This window comes from Oncorhynchus gorbuscha, unplaced genomic scaffold, assembly GCF_021184085.1.
Source record: "Oncorhynchus gorbuscha isolate QuinsamMale2020 ecotype Even-year unplaced genomic scaffold, OgorEven_v1.0 Un_scaffold_2569, whole genome shotgun sequence".
Taxonomy (NCBI): domain Eukaryota; kingdom Metazoa; phylum Chordata; class Actinopteri; order Salmoniformes; family Salmonidae; genus Oncorhynchus; species Oncorhynchus gorbuscha.
Genome location: NW_025747045.1, coordinates 52,705 through 60,000, shown reverse-complemented (window position 1 = coordinate 60,000; position 7,296 = coordinate 52,705).

The following is a 7,296-nucleotide window of genomic DNA, read 5'->3' as shown; positions in this document are numbered from 1 at the left end:
GAAGAGATGCAGACAGACAGACAGACAGGTCTGAGTGGTGGAAGAGTGACAGGCTGAAGAGATGCAGACAGACAGACAGACAGGAGAGTGGTGGAAGAGTGACAGGCTGAAGAGGTTGTTATGTTGGGAACTGAGGTGGTGAAAAACACAGGCCTTGTCTGAATTGGCACCCTATTCCCTAAATAATGCACTACTTTTGACCAGGGCCTATAGGACTCTGGCACCCTATTCCCTATAAATCAAACTTTTGAGTGCACTATTCTAATGCACTTGACCAGGGCCTATAGGACTCTGGCACCCTATTCCCCAAATAATGCACTACTTTTGACCAGGGCCTATAGGACTCTGGCACCCTATTCCCTAAATAATGCACTACTTTTGACCAGGGCCTATAGATGACTCTGGCACCCTATTCCCTAAATAACGCACTACTTTTGACCAGGGCCTATAGGACTCTGGCACCCTATTCCCTAAATAATGCACTACTTTTGACCAGGGCCTATAGGACTCTGGCACCCTATTCCCTAAATAATGCACTACTTTTGACCAGGGCCTATAGGACTCTGGCACCCTATTCCCTATATAGTGCACTACTTTTGACCAGGACCCACAGGGCTGTCAATTCAAACACAGCCACAGACTAACCTAGTTCTAGCAGTGGATTCTAGCCATCTATTTCTGTCACTCAGCAGCCCGAATCAAATAAGACGCTTGTAACTTCTCAACTTTCTCTCTTGAATTGGCTTAGAGGGGAGTAGGGGAACAGGTCAATTCTGTCAAATATGTTGACATGACCAGCAGTATGAGGACAGCTGCTCGTCCAACATCTCATTCCAAAGTCATTGGCATTAATATGGAGTTGGTCCCACCTTTGCAGCTATAACAGCCTCCAGTCTCCTGGGAAGGTTTCCCACAAGATGTTGGAATATTGCTGCTATAACAGCCTCCACTCTTCTGGGAAGGTTTTCCACTAGATGTTGGAACATTGCTGCTATAACAGCCTCCACTCTTCTGGGAAGGCTTCCCACAAGATGTTGGAATATTGCTGCTATAACAGCCTCCACTCTCCTGGAAGGCTTTCCACTAGATGTTGGAACATTGCTGCTATAACAGCCTCCACTCTTCTGGGAAGGCTTTCCACTAGATGTTGGAACACTGATGCTATAACAGCCTCCACTCTTCTGGGAAGGCTTTCCACTAGATGTTGGAACACTGATGCTATAACAGCCTCCACTCTTCTGGGAAGGCTTTCCACTAGATGTTGGAACATTGCTGATATAACAGCCTCCACTCTTCTGGGAAGGCTTTCCACTAGATGTTGGAACATTGCTGCTATAACAGCCTCCACTCTTCTGGGAAGGCTTTCCACTAGATGTTGGAACATTGCTGCTGTAACAGCCTCCACTCTTCTGGGAAGGCTTTCCACTAGATGTTGGAACATTGCTGCTGTAACAGCCGCCACTCTTCTGGGAAGGCTTTCCACTAGATGTTGGAATGATGCTGAGGGGACTTGCTTCCATTCAGCCATGAGAGCATGAGTGAGATTGGGGCACTGATATTGGGCGATTAGGTCTGTCTCGCAGTCGGCGTTCCAATTCATCTGAAAGGTGATCGTTGAGGTTGAGTTCAGGGCCCTGTGCAGGCCAGTCAAGTTCTTCCAACACCGATTTCGACAAACCATTTTCGAGATACCTCGCCGTATACCTCGCTTTGTGCACGGGGGGGGGAGCATTGTCATGCTGAAACAGGAAAGGACCTTCCCTAAATTGTTGCCACAAAGTTGGAAGCACAGAAACATCTAGAATGTCATTGTCCGCTGTGGTGTTACGATTTCCCTTCACTGGAAATAACGAGCCTCGATTTTACACGTCAGCAACGGGTGTGGCTAAAATAGACCAGTCCACTCGTTTGAAGGGGTGTCCACATACGTTTGTATATATAGTCTATTCTAAGGGTAGTGCAACTTTCTATATTAGTCTGTGACAGACAGTAGGGATTGGTGAGAAAAGCTGAATAATATACAGTAGGGCAAAAAGTATTTAGTCAGCCACCAATTGTGCAATTCTCCCACTTAAAAAGATGCGAGAGGCCTGTAATTTTCATCATAGGTACACCTCAACTATGACAGACAAAATGAGAAAAAAATCCAGAAAATCACATTGTAGGATTTTTAATGAATTGATTTTGTTGCAAATTATGGTGGAAAATAGTCTCAAAGCTCCATGTAATAAATAATAATAATAATAATAATATAATAATAATAACAGTCTCAGAGCTCCATGTGTTGTTGTTGTTTCTATTCAACAGAGTCTCAGAGCTCCATGTTGTTGTTGTTTCTATTCAACAGAGTCTCAGAGCTCCATGTTGTTGTTTCTATTCAACAGAGTCTCAGAGCTCCAGAGTCTCAGAGCTCCATGTTGTTTGTTTCTATTCAACAGAGTCTCAGAGCTCCATGTTGTTGTTTCTATTCAACAGAGTCTCAGAGCTCCATGTTGTAGTTGTTTCTATTCAACAGAGTCCCAGGGTGAGCCTTAGAGCAGAACCCAGGCTTGAGTCGTCCCAAATGGCCTACACAGTGCACTACTTTTGACCAGAGCCATACGGTACTCCAGTCAGAGGTAGTGCACTACTTTTGACCAGAGCCATAGGGTACTCCAGTCAGAGGTAGTGCACTACTTTTGACCAGAGCCACATGGTACTCCAGTCAGAGGTAGTGCACTACTTTTGACCAGAGCTATAGTGCACTCCAGTCAGAGGTTTTACTTTTGACCAGAGCCATAGGGTACTCCAGTCAGAGGTAGTGCACCATAAAGGGAATAGGGAGTGATTTGGGACGAACTCCCCAGTCTGAAGTCATGAACACCTTCCTGCTATTCTCTTCTACTCACAGGAATGACCTCAGAGCTGGTAGCATTCACTTCATTAACGACGAGAGTGAGACCAAACTACTGCTGCTTTTGTCTTCTTCTGTTGGCCTAGTTCACAAACAATACAGACTAACGTTTTGAGGAACGACGACGACCGATGACGATCAGTTGTTTGGGAGTAACGGTGACTTTGTTTTCAAGACAGAGTAGAAAGTGATGTCGAACGTGTGTTGCTCCACACTTACAGGGGTGTGTGTGTGTGTGTGTGTGTGTGTGTGTGTGTGTGTGTGTGTGTGTGTGTGTGTGTGTGTGTGTGTGTGTGTGTGTGTGTGTGTGTGTGTGTGTGTGTGTGTGTGTGTGTGTGTGTGTGTGTGTGTGTGTGTGTGTGTGTGTGTGTGTGTGTGTGTGTGTGTGTGTGTGTGTGTGTTGCACATGGGGATGTGTGAAACCTACTCCTCAGTCTGAAGTGTCTCCACTTGTGCCAGAGAATAGCTCGCTTTTGCGTGGCGCTGAACGGTAAGACCCTTCCCGAGTTCTCGCCAGATATGGGCCGAATCTGGAGAAAGTGGTACTCGCTAGCAAGCAGCATGTAGTTGTTTCATGTCCTTTACGTGTGTGTGTGTGTGTGTGTGTGTGTGTGTGTGTGTGTGTGTGTGTGTGTGTGTGTGTGTGTGTGTGTGTGTGTGTGTGTGTGTGTGTGTGTGTGTGTGTGTGTGTGTGTGTCCCATGTACACTCAGTTAATTTACGAAGGGGGAAAAGTATAAAATGTGTGCTCTCTCTGAACCTGTGTGTCATAAACAGAACCTGGATGCTTTTCCAATTGATCAGCGTTGAGATTCAAGTGCATATACGATGAAAACTCCACCCACCCAAAAGGTAACTGAAAGTCAAGGAGCAGTGAAGGGGTTTCCTAATTTCACACTCAAACTGAAAGTTTGTCATGTCAAAAGAAGATCTCTAATAACACAAGAACCCCCCCCCCCCCCCCCCACCCCCCCCACCCCTCAACATTGCCCTAGTGATCTGTCTCTCTATGGAGAAATACATCTGGTAAATCCACCTAGTCAAACTACTCCTGAGGTAAACAGACATAGGTCACCTCTAGTTTATAGGTTCCATTTACACCCCCAGAACACAGACACGTCTAACAACATGGACATGTAGCACAGACAATAACTTCAGGTAACTGCCAAAATAAAGGAAACGCCAACATAAAGTGTGTTTATAGGGGCGTTGGGTCACCACCAGTCAGAACAGCTTCAATGCACCTCGTCATAGATTCTACAAGTGTCTGGAACTCTCTATTGGAGGGATGAGACACCATTCTATTGGAGGGATGAGGCACCATTCTATTGGAGGGATGAGACACCATTCTATTGGAGGGATGAGACACCATTCTATTTTAGCACCATTCTATTGGAGAGATGAGACACCATTCTATTGGAGGGATGAGACACCATTCTATTGGAGGAGATGAGGCACCATTCTATTGGAGAGATGAGACACCATTCTATTGGAGAGATGATGAGGGATGAGACACCATTCTATTTTAGAGAGACACCATTCTATTGGAGAGATGAGACACCATTCTATTGGATGAGACACCATTCTATTGGAGGGATGAGACACCATTCTATTGGAGGGATGAGACACCATTCTAGGGATGAGGCACCATTCTATTGGAGGGATGAGACACCATTCTATTGTAGGGATGAGGCACCATTCTATTGGAGGGATGAGACACCATTCTATTGGAGGGATGAGACACCATTCTATTGGAGGGATGAGACACCATTCTATTGGAGGGATGAGACACCATTCTATTGAGAGGGATGAGACACCATTCTATTGGAGGGATGAGACACCATTCTATTGGAGGGATGAGACACCATTCTATTGGAGGGATGAGACACCATTCTATTGGAGGGATGAGACACCATTCTATTGGAGGGATGAGACACCATTCTATTGGAGGGATGAGACACCATTCTATTGAGGGATGAGACACCGTTCTATTGGAGGGATGAGACACCATTCTTCTATTGGAGGGATGAGACACCATTCTATTGGAGGGATGAGACACCATTCTATTGGAGGGATGAGACACCATTCTATTGGAGGGATGAGACACCATTCTTCTATTGGAGGGATGAGACACCATTCTATTGGAGGGATGAGACACCATTCTATTGGAGGGATGAGACACCATTCTATTGGAGGGATGAGACACCATTCTATTGGAGGGATGAGACACCATTCTATTGGAGGGATGAGACACCATTCTATTGGAGGGATGAGACACCATTCTATTGGAGGGATGAGACACCATTCTATTGGAGGGATGAGACACCATTCTATTGGAGGGATGAGACACCATTCTATTGGAGGGATGAGACACCATTCTATTGGAGGGATGAGACACTATTGGAGGGATGAGACATTCTATTGTAGGGATGAGACACCATTCTATTGGAGGGATGAGACACCATTCTATTGGAGGGATGAGACACCATTCTATTGGAGGGATGAGACACCATTCTATTGGAGGGATGAGGCACCATTCTATTGGAGGGATGAGACACCATTCTATTGGAGGGATGAGACACCATTCTATTGGAGGGATGAGACACCATTCTATTGGAGGGATGAGACACCATTCTATTGGAGGGATGAGACACCATTCTATTGGAGGGATGAGACACCATTCTATTGGAGGGATGAGACACCATTCTATTGGAGGGATGAGACACCATTCTATTGGAGGGATGAGACACCATTCTATTGGAGGGATGAGACACCATTCTATTGGAGGGATGAGACACCATTCTATTGGAGGGATGAGACACCATTCTATTGGAGGGATGAGACACCATTCTTCAAGGATAAATTCCATCGTTTGGTGTTTTGTTGATGGTGGTGGAAAACGCTGGTCTCAGTCACCACTCCAGAATCATAAGTGTTCAATTGGGTTGAGATCTGGTGACTGAGACGGCCATGGCCTATGGTTTTACATCCTCATATAACCATTCAGTGACCACTCCTGCCCTGTGGACGGGGGGGCGTAGCCATGGCCTATGGTTTTACATCCTCATATAACCATTCAGTGACCACTCCTGCCCTGTGGACGGGGCGTAGCCATGGCCTATGGTTTTACATCCTCATATAACCATTCAGTGACCACTCCTGCCCTGTGGACGGGGGGCGTAGCCATGGCCTATGGTTTTACATCCTCATATAACCATTCAGTGACCACTCCTGCCCTGTGGACGGGGGGCGTAGCCATGGCCTATGGTTTTACATCCTCATATAACCATTCAGTGACCACTCCTGCCCTGTGGACGGGGGCGTAGCCATGGCCTATGGTTTTACATCCTCATATAACCATTCAGTGACCACTCCTGCCCTGTGGACGGGGGCGTAGCCATGGCCTATGGTTTTACATCCTCCTCATATAACCATTCAGTGACCACTCCTGCCCTGTGGACGGGGGCGTAGCCATGGCCTATGGTTTTACATCCTCATATAACCATTCAGTGACCACTCCTGCCCTGTGGACGGGGGGCGTAGCCATGGCCTATGGTTTTACATCCTCATATAACCATTCAGTGACCACTCCTGCCCTGTGGACGGGGGCATAGCCATGGCCTATGGTTTTACATCGTTTACATCCTCATATAACCATTCAGTGACCACTCCTGCCCTGTGGACGGGGGGCGTAGCCATGGCCTATGGTTTTACATCCTCATATAACCATTCAGTGACCACTCCTGCCCTGTGGACGGGGGGCGTAGCCATGGCCTATGGTTTTACATCGTTTACATCCTCATATAACCATTCAGTGACCACTCCAGGCCTGTGGACAGGGGCATAGCCATGGTAGCCAAAATAATGGCCTGCCCAGCATTTTCATACATGACCCAACGCATGATGGATAGTTAATTGCTTAATTAACTCTAGGAACCACACCTGTGTTTCAATATACTTTGTATCCCTCATTTACTCAAGTGTTTCCATTATTTTGGCAGGTTACCTATATAATGTTATGTTCTTTGTCTGATAAAACAAAGCCCTGGTCAGGAATACTGCCAGTGCCATTCAGGAGACCCCCTTTACAGCTGACAATCAAGCCTTCTGACAGCCAACAGGTCACAAATATGAGCCCATGAAAATAGATGACGGCTTAGCTTACAAATACAGAGTTAGCAGGGTGATACAACCAGGCCTACAGTTTAAAACAAGACCGAGATAATTCAATGTGATAAAACCCATTTACTATATATCTGAATTGGCACAAGATGACGCTTCTGGGCCCGTTTCCTGTCGCGAATTCGTCCCACTATCTGTCAACAGCACACAGTAGATATGTGATATGTAATGTAGCATTTTCAGCAGCATGCAGTTGTTCAAAAAAAAAACCACTCAATTGTA